Consider the following 14,747-nt stretch of genomic DNA (forward strand, 5'->3'; position numbering starts at 1 on the left):
TCTAGTTCCATTTATTTGTCTGAAAATTTCCCAATGTCATTTTTATTAGAGCTGAATACTCCATTGTGTAAATAAATGTACCACATTTTCTTTTTTTATTATTCTGTTGAGGAACATCTAAGTTGTTTCCAGTCTTTGGCTATTATGAATAGAGCAGCAATGAACATAGTGGAGCATGTATCCCTCTGGTAGAATGAAGCATCCTTTAGGTATATGCCCAAGAGAGGTATAGCTGGATCGTGAGGTATTTGATTCCCATCATTTTTAGAAACTTCTGTGATCATTTTCATAGTGGTTATGTACATTTTCACCCCTACCTACAATAGTCTATTGTTTCCTTTGCCCCACATACTCACCAGCATGCGCTGTCACTTGTACTATTGATCTTAGAGATAAAAATAGCATATATTTTTAAATATCCAGAGCTGCAAATCCAACAGAAGTTAAAGGTCTAATAAAATATGAAAAATTTTATGTAATATTTGAACGACTAGTTAAAATTGGTAATCTAGGAAAATATGAATTGCTAAAACTATTATCAGAGGATCCTGAAAACTAAATATTTATGAAATGTAACTCTGTAAAGCACAGCATTCAATATGCAAATAAAAAGTTTTGAAAACTTTGTTAGTGGCCTTCATTGATGTTCATGGAGTAATTAATTCCAATTTAATGTGTTTTTGAAAAGAAAAAGTCATATTTCTGTATTCCTTGGATGACCTCCAACATCAAAGGACAAAATGACATGAAAGTCTGCAAGGTGAGCTCTCTGACGAAGAGTTGCAACTTCCTCAAGTTTATTATTAGTGTCTAAAATGAAATTAAGAAAATAAATTAGAACCAGATTGAGTATTTCAGGAATTGCAAGCTGTTTTTAATTAGAATATCAAACAAGGACAACAAATGCATTGATGTACACTGCTAATGGAATCCAAATATGAAATCTTTTAAATTGATGAGGAGAGAGCATTAAGTTTCCCCGCAATGCTCTTAACAAATTAGGAACAGAAGTATACAGGGCTAAGGTGATAAACAAATGTCTCTACAAGTATTTGTAGCAGACAGACTCAAGACTAAAACATCAGAAACAATTTGTAAAAATCATAAACAAAGTAAGCATTCCTCCTATTGCCATGTTTTAGTGAGGTCCTAGACATTGAAAGCAGAACCTAAAGAGGATTTGTAGGAGAGTTACGAAGAAGTAATTTTTCATAAAATAATGTATGAAATCTATCAAAAACCTACATGAAGCTACATAGAAATATAGTTTATAAGATCTCTATAAAAATAAGCTTCATTTCTATATTTGACCAGAAAACATGAAATTTAAAGTTAGAAAGGTACCAAGTCTACAGAAGTCCCCAAAACGATGAAAGTTTTGGACTCTATACTTTGGTTGCCCACCAGAACTGAGTAAGACCATTTTGATGAAGGCACCACACACCTTGGTTGCATGATTTAGAGAAAACAAGATGGAGCTGAGCAAGAAGTTTCTTCCTTCCTAGTTTATATTTCACTGTGCCAGAATGCTGTTCAGGGAGAAGTCATTTACGAACTTACCCAGCTGTGAACTCTGCATACTGGAAGACCAACATACCAGACTAGGTGTGTTCCTTTTTGCATACTGTTATGGGGGTAACTAGCTGGTCTCTGATTGAATCTGAGGCTTGCTCAAAAGGATGGAGTTCATACCTAGTACTGGAAACTTGTTTCAAAAAGATCCATGGTAAAGAAGATCATATTTTTAGGGAGAAACAAAGCACTGTTGTTTAACAAAAATTGGCATAGCCTAAAATGACTTCTAAAGAATTTCCTTTATTCTCATATAATTTACTTTCAGTCTTAATGAGGGAAAAATTGGTTTCCAATGAATGATGATAAATACATACACATGGCAAGTGAGAGGTGAACAAATCTAAATAAGGCATAACATCCTCTCTAAAGCTTATGGAAAGCTGCTAAAGACACTGAGCAAGGATGGAAGTACTGGGAGATGGAGAGAAGGCATCTACTTGACAGGATGCAGCAAGACATTCGTAAAGGTGAGGTTTCCTGAACTGAGTCTGCATACGAAGGGCCCATTAAAGTCAGACATAGGTGTTGGCTGAATGGGTCCTACCACTCACTGTAGAAATATTTATTACTGATAGGTTCAGGAAGCAGCAGTGTCATTGACCTCATTTGTGGATCCGCTCGTAAGCCTACAAAGCAACTGCAGGTAGTGCTCATCCAGGGCCCACACAGGTGACTCTGGTTTAAACTAAATAAGTCACAAATCAAAATCAAGTCATGGAACGTCAAAGGCAACTTGTGGAGACTGGGTGAGAAGGAGGTTGATAAGGATGAGGGGAAGATAAGAAAGGGTATGTGGAAGAGAATAAGCAGAATAAATCATAGATTTGTATAAAATTATCAAATATCAAAATTAGCCAATAAAAATATATCATATCTCATAATTTTAAGTATACAAGATGCCAAAAGTCTGATAAAAAGTAAGACATTTACATTTAAGGGTTTTACTTTTAGTTACTTTTTCTGTCTTTTTTATTAAATCTTTGATACTTCCATATATGGAATTTAACTATATTCACTCCAAACCTTACTTACCCCTGACCCTACATACTCAACTTTGTATCATTTTTTCTTTTTACTCATAGTTTGTTTTGTGCTGTTCACATGTTCATAAATATGTGACCATCCACTTGTGTATAATCACTTTTAATTTTTAGCTAAAAAAATACCATTGCATTAATTTGATATGATTTAAAGGCCTTAAATATCAAGGACAATGTTCAAGAAAATGTCATATCCACAGGGCAGGGACAGAATTTAATATGCATATGTGTTAAAATATATATTTTATGTCTATATATGTTATTCAATATGTGTGTATGTGTGTGAATGCATGAACTATAAGATTTAGTTTTGGATATTTAAACTATATTAAGTTTAAATCTCCTATTCATCTTAAGACTTTTAAGTATAACAAAATAAGAAAAACAGTCCCTGTTAAGTAGTTGCAAAAAGAAAATTTTTCTAAAAAACACATTAGAAAGCAGAATATGTAAAAATAATTCACATTTACAGAAAGAAAAGGAAGACAGATAAAGAAAGGGAGGGAAAAGATAAAGTAGGAAAGAGAGACAGAGAGGCTAGGGAAGGAGAAATTAGAGCTTGATCATCAATAGATCTTCCATAGAAAAAATATATAAATAAGTATGACATGAGTTAGCATTCAGAAAATGCAGAATTAAAACTTACTAAAAATGTGTTGCTCTACACCTTAGAAACCATTCTCATATACTGTAAAACTAACCCAAGTAATAGGCATTGGGAGACCTAATAACATCGTAAATAAGAGAAAACTAAAAATAATTTTAAAGTCTATCAGCAACAGAATGGAGAAATTTTCCATGGTAGAGTCATAGTAAGTGGAGACTCAAACCACAAATGAATAAGTTGGTGAGTCCCAACTGAACAGCCAGACATTGTTAAGCTATGGCACTGCATTCCCAAATAATATGCTATTTTTCTTTTTACTTATAACTGTTTTTCCTTTGGGTTTCCTTCCTGTGTTAATTTGTCTTGTTCTAGCATTATATTTTTATTATATAATATAATATTTATATTATAGTTCATGCATTTTAAAAAAAATAATTATTTAAAGTTGTGTGTATTGTGTGGGTGTCTTACCTGCATGTATGTCTGTGTACTATGAACATGACAGAGAGTCGAATATCCGGGGACTGGAGTTACAGATGGTTGGAAGTCACCATGCGGATGCTGGGAATCCAGCCTGAGTTCTTTACATGAGCAAGCAGAGTTCTTAAACCTCGAGTCATCATCAGCCCTCATCATGCAAATCTTAAATCTTAATCCTAATGGATCTATTCCCATAGCTTCTCTGGGAGTGAATGACAGTTGTTTTCTTGGACCGATATATGTCTATCATGCATTCATTTATTCTCCTAACAGATCCAATATTTTGCTTTGTTTTATTCTCTTACTTTCCTAGTCCATATTCTCAAATACTTTACAAAAATATGACAACATGAAAATATATTTTAAGTCTGTTTCACTTACCTGAAAAATGATTCTGTCTTCATACATGCTTTGTGTTCTCAGTATCTATTTTATGCAAGTTCTTACTGCTCCACCCCAACTTTTTATGGGAAAAAGCCAATCATTTAATGTGCAATTATTCTGTGAATAGAAAATTTCATAGGACACAGCTAGGCTTTTCTTCTTTTGTATGCTAGCCTCCTCAGCTGGGGTTGTTCTATTATCTGGAAATCCCTAAAAAGAGCTTACTTGGGACCATGTATTTGGGGCTTTGTTTCTTCTTCAGGTGGTGATTTCTGCTGGGACCAGAAGCCTGAACCATTTCTGCATGCTTGTGTAGTCAGGCGAGGCTGATTTGCTTCCGCAAGATAGAAAAGTTCTCCATGACAATCTTTTCATTCTTCTTTCCTTGAGTCTGGCTTTGATTTTCTCACTTAAAGCTCATTTAGGGGGTCATGTAGACAATATTACCAAGCAAATGTTGCTGGCTTTCCCATGTTATACTTTTGATTTATGTAGTATCACTCTTCCCTCATCTGTTAAAATGCAGAGCTAGGAGACAGTCCATTTGGGAGCCATCTTTGCAAGGTTAGAAACCCTCTATTCTCAACCATCTCTGCAATTCACAATTCAGTTTAATTCATATTTCATTATTTTGTTGTGCGGACCTGACCCAGGATCTCATATAGGCTAGTAAGCTGTCTACGCTCCTTCTCCAGAGACTTTAATACAATGTTAGCTGTTATCCCGATTTCCTGTCCTTTAACAAAAGGCTCCGAGGCTCTGTTCCTGTATTAGTAGCTACAATTCTTAGCTTGTGACAGCTACTCAAATATTTGATATGCTTATTGGGCTTATTGGAAAACAAATCTGCTTCGTGTTCTCTTTATTTTGTCTAGAGGTCTCAAAAATGATGTGTTGCTATGTCAACAATAATAGAAAATAATTTTGAATTAAGAGCTCTGATATCTCCAAGTAATATAGTTGTTGGCTTGTTTGCAAACCAGAGTCCTCAGTCTAGTTCCCTATTTCTTTGCAAATATGCCATTCCTTTTGTCTCTTTCTTTGATGCTATTTGCTTTGTTGAGACAAATTTCACTCTTGAAAAAAAATACATGCATGCCAACAAATTATGATCTTTCTCATTGACATTTAAGTTGAAGCCATGTATTATTTTTGCATCAGCTGTGTTCAATTAAATTTCCCAGGCTGTTGTTGATAAATGGGTAAACATCTCATTCTTTTGAAATGTCCCTGATTTTTTTAAAACTCTCAACTATAAACCATTTAATATAACAACAATAATTTAGATAATTATCACTATATCTTCCTATTAGTTACAACTTTTCTTGTACCAGAATTTCTCCCCACTGAACTCAAGTTCAATTTGACGACTTTCATTTTGATATTTGTCTTTGTTCAGCCTATTTGTGTAATAAATGTGATTTTCTTTTCTGTTCAATTTCAGATGGTACACCTCATGTTATGACATTTGCGGATTTAGTTACCAACTGCAAAACATCTGAGGGAAGTCAGAAAAAAAATCCCTGAAATAGATTTGCTTTGCATTTGAAATGTATTTACTCATTGGAATGCAACATCTCATTTACAGCAGCGGCCTGTGGAAATTCCCAGTGGGTGTTCCGGAGCTGATAAGCCCATTCCAATAAGTCTGTACTCAAATTAGCATAAAAAGAGCAATTGCAATCATTTACCCGAGTGCTTTCTTTTGTGTTCAGAAGCAACAGGACTTATGCGTTTGTGCAGTGCAAAAATATCATTTGAAAATAATGGCCCTGAGTCTTTCTTGAAAGGTCCAGGAAAACTACAGGACACTGAAGGAATTAACAATCCCTAGAGGAGGAAATTAGACTCTCCTCCAGCTAAATGGATTCTAAAAGAGTCTGAATGCTGCTGATTGCAAACAGGGGTGCTGAGGAGATTCAACTTTTAAATAAGGAAAATACACAGAAAGATTTAGAATTAGTTCAAATAGCTCTGAGATAAAGCAAACCCTAATGTTCGAGAAAAATTATTTAATGCAGCCAGTGATTTTCCAAGATGGGAAAATAAATGCCGAAATGCCGTGAATACAAGGATGTAGAAAACAACATTTTCTCTTATTGTCTTCTTTAGTTATACATGCAGTGGCCAAAGCTAACATCACTGGCAGGAACCCCCCACAACAGCCTACAGTTACAGTAAGCTATTTTACATTCATTTTACATTGTTGTAGAACTATGGTGTTCAAATGACTACTTGAGTTTACTTGGGTCTCTTTTTACTTTTGTATTTTTTTCCAGACTAAGAAGTATGTTAGACCAGTATAGGATATAATGCCCAAATTCACAAACAGTAAGCAGCAAAACCAGTACATGGAGTAAAGCCTTCAGACAAATCAGGTTTTAAGGAATGCAATTATTCTGAGAATCAAAAAATGATCCAGCATTTTAAAGCACCTGTTGCTCTTGCAGAGGATTCAGCTTTAATTCCCAGCACCCACATGGTGGTTCTATAACTCCATTTCAGGGAATCTGTTGCCCACCTCTGACTTCTGTGGACATCAGGGACACACATGGTACACGTACATTGAGCAGGGAAAACATATTCATACAAATAAAACTAAAAACTGAAAACACAAGTATGTGTTTCACAATTATGTGCTTTGCAGTTCCATACATTTAAATATTGTGCTTTGATAGCATCAATTTTCCCAACTCCTCTTTTTTTTTTTGGCTTTCTTATTTCTCAATACTGAGAAACTCATGCCTTTCTATCAAATATTACAACAGGTAAATCAGAGAGTCCCTTGTGCCAACTCTCTAGATGATAAGAGCATTTCCATATTCATTTGGAAGATAATTTATAATCCATATACAAAGTTGTGACAATTATCTTTTCAAATTCAGCTTCATCAAAAATAATAAAATATTTATTTTAATTGTGCTAATGCAGAAAAGAATGAAAAAATTGAAAGGTGAAACTTAAAACCATCACTCATCTTAAACCCTATTTTTAAAAGATACCTTCAAATGATCTAATAAAATTAGTGAGCTTTGTGTGGATTCTCCTATGCAGTCGGCCACGTGAAGATGAATTTGATTATCTACTTCCCAGCCACCACCTGTCTGGAACTCATTGAGTGGATGACAAACTTCACACTTTCTGTAAGAAGTGAATGAAACCTGTTAATTCTGGACTATGAAGTCTGTGAAAGAGGCACATCTATCTGTATTTTTAGTAGGAATAAAGTAATAAGCTACCAGAACTCTAAGTCATCAAATGCCATCAGACAGATCTAATAGGGAAAAGTAAGCGAGCAGAAGTGAGACAGCATTTTTAGCTACACAGACAATCCCAAGTCTCTCTGTACTCTTTGGTGAACACCAGTCTTAGAAGCAGTTCTTAATTTTGAGAACTCTATTTCATACAAGAAAAAAAAACAGGTCAAAAGATGGCGTAAATATTATGATACAAGTATTAGCATAAAAGAGATTCTTATTATATGTCATGTATGAACAAATACCCCAAATTAAAGAAGTTTATGAAGGTATTTCCCAAGATGAGAGATTTCCTATTAAAAATACCCCCTTTCTTTTGAGCAGTTCAGGTAGAGCCCAGAATAGATGATGACATTTACTTCAGAGTTGGACTCTGTCTGTCAGATTCACCTATCGGTGGCAGTCCCTATTCATGGCAGGAGGCTGCAGAGGGTGCGTGTCCCACATCCTTGTATCACTAGGTCTGGAAGAAAAATTCTCTTCTCATAACTTCTCTACCAAATTCCCTTGAATTCCATTCTGTCATTTAATAGGTTTTATCCCCCAAACATTCAAAGGAAGAAGCACACTTCTTGGGTCCATTTCATCCATCTGGTCTCTATTGCACCCTCACCTATAGATTCTTTCTTATCTTTGCCTGTATCTCTGTCGCACTGTTGGCTGAAGGCTGCTGTGATGCTCCTGTGACCTAGCCTCTTCATCACAGATCATCGTCCATCCTTGTGTAATACTCTATGTGAAGCTCACTACCTTCTTATAGCTCCTGGTATCAATCTATCTGCATGTAAGCCGTGTCCCCTTAAAGTCTTAGCCCTTGGACCAAATGTCAGTCCATGAAAGAGCATTTATAAATAACTGGTAGAAACCACCTTCAGAGAATCTTTAGCTTAGGAGAGGAAGACGTTGGGTTTGATTCCACCAGAGGCAAAAACCTGTCAACAACGGAAGCTCTAGCCTCCTAGTTCTCAGTCTGTGAGTCATGACCCCTTTGTGTATGTGTGGGGGAGGGGATCAAATGACCTTTCACAGGGGTCACATATCAGATATTCTATACATTACATATTTACATTATGATTCATTACAGTAGCAAAATTAAAGTTATGATGTAACAATAATAATTTTATGTTGTGGCTCACCACAATACCAGGAACTGTATTAAAAGATCATAGTATTAGGGAGGTTGAGATCCACTAGTCTAGAGGATGCTAATCTTCAATCATTTTGAACTGTCATCTTAAGTGGAATTTACAAAGTAAATCACAAGAGAAACAAGAAAACTCTGAATGAAGAACTGACTTGCCTAATTGCACAACTTCTCAGTGGTGATAATTCTCATGATCTTAAAATCACAGCATCAGCTGTGCAGCAGCGTTTTTTAAATGGTGTAAGAAAACTTGTATGGCTTTAAAATTCCTTTGTTCATCTTTTACAGTCAAAGTGATCTCATAAGATTATGTCAATGGGCTTAACGTGTATTTTGATTTCTGTGTTCTAAGAAATAGGAAGCCTTGGTGCAAGGGGATTTTAAACGGTGTCCCTTCATCTTGTAATGAACTTATTCCTCAGTTCAATTATTCTGATCACTTGCTGGAGGTGTGTCATCGTTTTACTAAAAATACTTACAAATTTGTTCCTAACAGCATTGAACATTTTCATGCTTCAAAGCATCTAGTGTTTGAGGACTCCTAAGGAGATAGTCACAGAGCAAAATAGCTTTCATTAACAGAACTGAAAGTCTTTACATTTTCTTGTAGTGAATCAGACAGTTTTCACTGAAGGGAGCACTGTCATTTTGAAAAGAACATTGCCACAAGATGAGGTGTATACACCAAACCCTGGCTTAACTGCAATCATGGTTTATTTCCATTTGACCCCAGTGATTTGGTTCACCACAAAGTACAGACTTCTTGGCTGCTGCACCCTTCCACCTGCCGTAGACAGCGTGGTCTGTACCATCCTGTAGACGGAATTACTGAATAATGATGCGAGAACAGTAGAAGGGTTTGGGGGAAATTACTTATTTCCATTTCCCAAGTCACCCATCTACAAAGCAGCCTTTGGTGGAGAGAACATGAAGACCCTTGGTTAGAGTGAATAATTTCAAGGACAAGGAAAGTCATTTAAAGGTCTCATAGGGAAGTCTGTAGCTAAACAATTACTAAATTGTATGTTTCTGCATTTGAGGTAAAAGGATATCTCAGGCCAGAATTTGTTTGTTTCCTTCAAACTATGTCACTACTTGAAATGTCAGCTTGGCTATTTGAAACTTGCTATTAAAAATAAATGCTTTTCAACTCAGAAAGCATCTTGGAAATGATTTTGAAGTCCACTTAAGCTTCAGATACCCTTAAATTCTTCTTGTGCTGTGTCTGTTGTTCTTTCAAAATGCAGTGAATCCAGGCCCTTCCCACACCTACCCTCCAATTGGAGCTGGGAGGGAACTCACTGCCCTTCTACCTCCTCTGGTGCTCTAGAACAGGACATGAGCTGTAAGGAGATCAAATACTTTAATTGGAAAATGGCAGTGTGCCTTGAACACAAGCCCCTGTTTCACAATGCACTCTAATAAAAACGTTGCCTTAACTTTCATATGGTTTTAATATTAATGTTGCCTCAGACCTTCGCATATGTTTGACCCTTATAACTCCAACAGCCTTTGCATGGTTACGTAGATTTTCTTGCTCAAAGGCTACGTAGGCTCTGTGTTGGCACCAAAAATGTTATTGTAATTATTGCTATTATGTTCTTTATCAACAAATTATTATTCTAGGAATATTAATCTCTATCATGTTCCAGAAAATGCAATTTCTTTGAAACTTGCTTTGACCTAGTTTGGTTTTTGGTTACAATTAGGACGTCTTCTCTGATAACAAATGAAAACCCTTAGCAACCCAGCTTGTCCCTAAGTAGTCATTAGTCTCTTCTTAGATGACTAGTTAAATCGACTTTTCTTTTGTCAACATTTTTTTTGTGTTTGTTTTCTTAATAAAAGAACTGTCATTTCATCAGAACCTTCCAGTCGTAGACCTGTTTAGGAGAATGGAAGAAATCTTACCAAAATCTATTAATCAATATGGTTGAAGAAACCTAATCTACTGAAATATAAATACAAAACTGTGTTTATTTTTACAGTAACTGATATCAACAGTACTCTGGATAAATGTTCCCCTCACCTTTTACCATCATATCTATCCAGCATGCTCGTAATTTTGAGCCAATGCAGAGGTAAAGATGGTAGAATATTTCTTAAATTTCTTCTAAACCAACCTATTCAGAAAGGACTCAACTAATGTGAAAGGTTGTTACAAATGCTAGGCCTATATGAGACACTTACTATATACTTAGAAATGATTATCAAAATTTAATTAAATCTAAATTATTTGCCAATATAGAAGACTTCTATGCTATTATATACTATATATAAAACACAAGATCCACCATTCTTCAGACAAGATCTACTAATGATTTTTATTTTACTGTGGACAGCTTCTTGAATTTGCTTTTCTTGTGCTGTCACAGACCTAGAGCAATAGCCCTTAATGAGTTGACTTTCTTTTTTGCAGTCACAACAAAACACAGAAGCATCATAGTGCACAGCATTGCTATTTGTTATCAATTCATACCTTCATTGCCAATAAGTATACTGAACCCTAAACACCACTCATGTGCATTTTGGTTATATATGAGATCAGGCCAGTTCTATGGATACACCAGCATATGGCAAGATATTATTGTTCTCAAGAGTAACATCTGTTGTGTAATACTACTCCTGGGAACACAGGAACAAATAGACACTCACTCCAGGGGATCCAGAACAGATTAAAATAAGGGTACCACCAAAGTCCAACTTGGTAAAGCAATGAGTTTATTGGCTGCTTACAGAAGTATGGGTCCAACGTTACTTACAGGAGCAGGAATGACTCAAAGGTAGTTGTTACACTGAAAGCCTAGCCCAGATTAGACGACAGCTCATGCAAGCTGGAAACCTAGAGCACACTACAGAACTTACAGGCTGCTTGACAAGTTGTAGTGCGTCTCCTCAGGCAGCTCAGTTAGTCTGAGCCTCTTGTAGTCAGCTTGGCTGATCCAAGAGTGCCCCTCAGGAGACTTTCGCTACTTTGATAACCTTGGGGGAGGAGGAGCCTAGTGCATTTTGTCAATTTTACAGACTTCCTAAAGCTTTTGGGTTGCTTCCTTCTAGAGTTTTAATGTGTTTCCCTGTGGGATGTAATATTTTACTTTCCTTTATAACATACTGAGTCTTAATGAGCTTCCTTCTAAATTGGCATGTTTTATTTCAGAGAACATTGCTACACAACACAGTCTCTTTCCACAGTGCAGCTGTCATTAGCAGTAAGCTCCCCTAGGTCTAGAGAGAAGTGGGACATTTTAATTAACTTTAAGGCACACGAAGTACAGGTGTAGTCATTAAATCTATACTATATGGCCACAACAGCATGCAACCCCTCATTAAAGTCTGTTGAAATAGGAGCGGCAGGGCTGCGTCCCCGGCACCCGGCCGCCCACATGGCTAGTTTATACCCAGAAATAATTACACGGAAACTGTATTCTTTCAAACACTGTCTGGCCCGGCTAGGTCCAGTTTCTTATTGGCTAGCTCTTACATATTGTTCTAACCCATTTCTAATATTCTGTGTAGCCCATGAGCTGGCTTACCAGAGAGGATCTTAACCTGCGTCTGTCTGGAGTGGGAGCATCATGGCGACTCCCTCTCAGCTTCTTTTTCCCAGCATTCTCTTCTGTCTACTCCGCCTACCTAATTTTCTGTCCTATGAGGGCCGAGGCAGTTTCTTTATTAGTAAGAAATCACTCCCACATCACTTCCCCTTTTTCTGTTTAAACAAAAAAGAAAGGCTTTAACTTTAACATAGTAAAATTACATATAACAAAACAGTTATCAAGCAAGAATTACAGTTACAATATTTATATCTATTTTATCTCTTATCATAACTAAGGAAAACTATAACTATTCATTCTTCAACTCCATCAAAGACTCCAGAAGGATATAATAATACTTAAGTAACAAGAAATAAGAAAACTCTAGAAATGACAGAGACATCTCGCTGCCTGGACAGTCACCCAAAGTTCCTCTGTACCGTTGGGGCATCCATCTTCGGCCTACAGGCCCATGGTATCCAGATACATTTCCATGAAGCAGGAAATTTTAAAGACAGTTCAGTCACTTTCTGCTGTGTTCTGTAGAATGTCTTGTAGACTCTTTCATGAATCAGGAACCCCGAAAGACCATCTCACCTTTAGGCAAGTTCAGCAGTCCTCTCTCTGAGGGTTCTCTGTGTCCAGTTTATGCAACAGTCCAGGCAAGAGCAGTTTCTTGCCCAAATGACTATCCAACTCCATAAGGATCCTCTTCGATGCCCATCTTCCTCTTGAAGTAGCTGGTGCTGCCAGGAGCAGACGTGTCTCCTTGTCATGAAAAGTCCTAAGTTATTAAAATATTTTAAATGCCATATTCTGCAGTCTTTGAAAGATATGAAGAATGCCTATCTAATTGAAATATATCTCTATATATCTAGAAAATCTAACTAACATGACTACAAGCTTAACTATTAGCAATGATTATCCATTAACAACCTATATTTCCTAATTATACATTACATTTTAAGTGAACTACATAATCACAATACCTTAATCAAGTTCAAAAATACATATACATATAACAAAATTGACCTTAAAATCCATACCAATGCAAATTATTCATATCTATATCATATCCCCCTTTAAATGTAAAAGAACATTTATAAACAATATTTGGGAACATGGGCGTAGTTTTTTCTCTCCAAACTGCTTCCTGCTGAATGGGGGCACTGTTAATCAGATCATTTAGGGTGTAACCTGTGTGTCAGGTTCATCTCGGTTGGCAGTTGAGTGAAGTAATTTTTTGAGGGTGTTCACAGCAACCTTTCAGGAGGGCGTGGTCTATCATACCATACCGGGATAGATGCAATCCATAGGGTCACATCCTCTGTGGAAACAAAAGAAGACCCTCTCCAAAGCATCATATCCTTAGATCCAAATTTTGAAGTCAAGATACCTTTAGAACATATGTGCAGGTTCAGCTTAGCAGCCCATATAATAAAATGTCTCTTTGTACTTAGCTCCTTCACAGTCAAAAATTTTAAAGAAAACACAATGTACATAATCCAGACTCTCTGTGAATTTTTCATTTTTACGTGGCTTATTTTTCTTTATTTCTCTTAATCTATAACTATCTGTACTTCTGTACTCTGTCTCTTTAAAGACTTTACCCTTTTTCTTTTTAAGACATTAACTTTATTCTTTATATTCTCTTTTTTTCCCCAAGCCTACGTACATTCATCCAACGGTGTCTGAATCTGTTTTACTGTGAATCTGTAATTTTTTTTTTTTTTTCCAGGAGCATTTCTTAAAATGTTAAGCATTTCTTAAAAACTTAAGTTGCACCATGTATAGGTAATACGGTACTGCCTGTGTCCTGCCCAGTCTAAACCTTAACTGCACGGTTTTAAGGTAATTACGGTAGTTCCTGCCTGAGATCAGCACAGTTCAGCAAGGAGCAGCCGCTCCTGCCTCAGAGTCATTTGGTGCTTTTGAGCTGAGCACAGTTACAGGCAAACAGCAGTTTACATTGGAGCCGCAATCAGCAATTTAATTTTGAGACTGAGTGTGCAGCACAGAAACTCTTTTTATCCAAGTTACAGCCAAATCTGACACGCAGAGCACTGCGCAGTCTGAAAACGCGTCTCTGTATGGCAGCAGGAATCCGCCATGCTCTTCCGCCTGCCTAAGCCTGATTCCGCCATCTGCCCAGGTGTAGGCAGGGAACGCTGAGCCATCGGCAGGTCTCAGAGCAATCTCCTCCGATCCCAAGTGGGAACAGAAACATCCAGTCCCATAAAAGCCTTGAAATGCTTTAAAGCCAGAGTTCACGCTGGCAGCATAGCACCAGGAAGCCGCGCTTTAAAATGACGCAGCTTTTTTTCTCTGCTGCTGTTGCTGAATCAGGAATCTCTCTACAGCATGTCACCAACAAAACAGCAAAAATCTGTGTTAAACTCTGTTTCCCTTATTTTTAAGGCTTCTCAGGTTTTTAAGTGGATTTAGCCCCACGTTGGGCGCCATCTGTTGAAATAGGAGCGGCAGGGCTGCGTCCCCGGCACCCGGCCGCCCGCATGGCTAGCTTATACCCAGAAATAATTACATGGAAACTGTATTCTTTCAAACACTGCCTGGCCCGGCTAGGTCCAGTTTCTTATTGGCTAGCTCTTACATATTGTTCTAACCCATTTCTAATATTCTGTGTAGCCCATGAGCTGGCTTACCAGAGAGGATCTTAACCTGCGTCTGTCTGGAGTGGGAGCATCATGGCGACTCCCTCTCAGCTTC

This window comes from Alexandromys fortis, unplaced genomic scaffold (assembly GCF_014885135.2).
Source record: "Alexandromys fortis isolate MF-2015 unplaced genomic scaffold, M_Fortis_MF-2015_v1.1 scaffold_76, whole genome shotgun sequence".
NCBI lineage: Eukaryota > Metazoa > Chordata > Mammalia > Rodentia > Cricetidae > Alexandromys > Alexandromys fortis.